Consider the following 1,961-nt stretch of genomic DNA (forward strand, 5'->3'; position numbering starts at 1 on the left):
ATTACTTCAGGGCTTAACAAGAAAAAGATTTTTCCATACCTGCTTAGTCACTTCACACAGATAATGCTAGTAGGCGCACTAAGAATAGGCTTCTATATTCACTGATGATTTCATCATTAAAAAGATAAAAAAGATATAGAATAGAAAAAAAGAAAAAGTATAGGAAATATAACTTATAATCCTATAGGCATGTTAGCTCCTTATTTATTACTCTTAGCCACTTTTTACACTCACTTCTACACTACTCTGTGGACCGAGACTAGGCAAAGGTAGAAAACTAGACTAAGACCGGAAAGAGGCTTCCAGACTAAATTGGATGGAAGGTAAGCAGCTCTATTGGCTGGATGCTATCTCGTGCAATAAAAAAAATAAATAGATCATCAATCCCATGCATACAAAGAATAGCTACGACCTTCTGTAAGCGCTGCGAGTACTCTATCACTACCGAGTCCCACTCTCTCTAAGAGAAGAAAGAACTCTTCGACAAGATATATCGTATGAAAGAAAGTCGAAAGAAAGGAAGACGCGGGGTAGAGTAATGGTTAACTCATCAGGCTCATGACCTGAAGATTGCGGGTTCGAATCCTGCCCCCGCCTAGTTCAAGAGACCCCCGGCATCTTTTAAATAAAGCATAGGGCTAGAGAACAGGGCCAGTAGGGAAGGTGCGACCGTCTGTAGCTGAACTTGTGCAAGGGATGCCCTATGAGTGCCCAGCGTTAACCAAACCCCCCTACCCACTCAACAAAACAAACATTTTTTTTAACAAAAACAATAGACTGTAAGTAACCTAGTGCATGTGCCTTTGAAGAAAATTTAAAAATGAAATAGGAAGGAACAAGAAGGAAATGAATATGAATTCACACTTTATCTTCCGGTCTCTTTCTCTATTATCAGCTGGTTTTTTCGGACGTTTTCTAGGATCAGAAGGAAGCGCTATAATGACCACTGGTACAAATCTTATACTGTTTTTCATTCTTCTCTCTTTATTTATACTAATATGGAAATATTTGAAATATGTTAAAAACAGCTATATCTTTCACCATATATGTAAGTTCCTCATTTGTTTTTGCATATTTTGATTTGTCTTTTTTTTTTAACGGGTCCACGGGTGACGGACTAATTGGCACAGAACGGAAGGTTGGACCGTCCGTTCTGCCATGCAGAACGTCCGTTCTACTAGGCCGAACATCCGTTCTGACTTTTGCAGTCGAGACCGAACGTTCTGCCAAGCCTGGAACGTCCGTTCTACCTCCAGAACGGACGGTCCGAAGTCCAGATTCCGAAAATTTCCGTTTTCGAGGTCCGATTACGCAATCGTTGCATAATCTGATCAACTGTAACTCAAATAGACATGATTTATTCTTATGGATGGTCCATAGTGAATGAATACATGTAACTTAATCAAGATATAGTATATGCTTGATTGAGTGGGAGCTCCGAGATTGGGATTACATAATCGAATGGATGGACTATTCGGATTATGAACAATCGTTGCACAGAAACCGATTAGATCTAGAAGCTCTATAAGTAAAGCACTTGTCAAGGCCTCGATCATACGTGTCATGGGCCATGCCAAAGCTGGGTGTGCCGTATTATCTTGGTGAGGCAAGATGGAGAAATGGTGGTTCGGAACTCCCAGTCAATCAAGCATATACTATATCTTGATTAAGTTACATGTATTCATTCACTATGGACCATCCATAAGAATGAATCATGTCTATTTGAGTTACAGTTGATCAGTTTATGCAACGATTGCGTAATCGGACCTTGAAAACGGAAATTTTCGGAATCTGGACTTCGGACCGTCTGTTCTGGAGGTAGAACGGACGTTCCAGGCTGGCAGAACGTTCGGTCTCGACTGCAAAAGTCAGAACGTATGTTCTGCCTAGTAGAACGGACGTTCTGCATGGCAGAACGGACGGTCCAACCTTCCGTTCTGTGCCAATTAGTCCGTCACCCG

The 1,961-nt window shown here is 41.2% G+C and overlaps 1 non-coding gene across 1 annotated transcript; it reads left to right on the forward strand.

The window, feature by feature from the left end:
• The first annotated feature begins 524 nt into the window (after positions 1-524).
• On the forward strand, positions 525-597 carry TRNAM-CAU. Its single transcript has one exon. It is a non-coding gene; the product is annotated as a tRNA-Met (tRNA).
• The last annotated feature ends 1,364 nt before the right edge of the window (positions 598-1,961 follow it).

This window comes from Tarenaya hassleriana, unplaced genomic scaffold (assembly GCF_000463585.1).
Source record: "Tarenaya hassleriana unplaced genomic scaffold, ASM46358v1 Cleome70, whole genome shotgun sequence".
NCBI classification, from domain to species: Eukaryota; Viridiplantae; Streptophyta; class Magnoliopsida; order Brassicales; family Cleomaceae; genus Tarenaya; species Tarenaya hassleriana.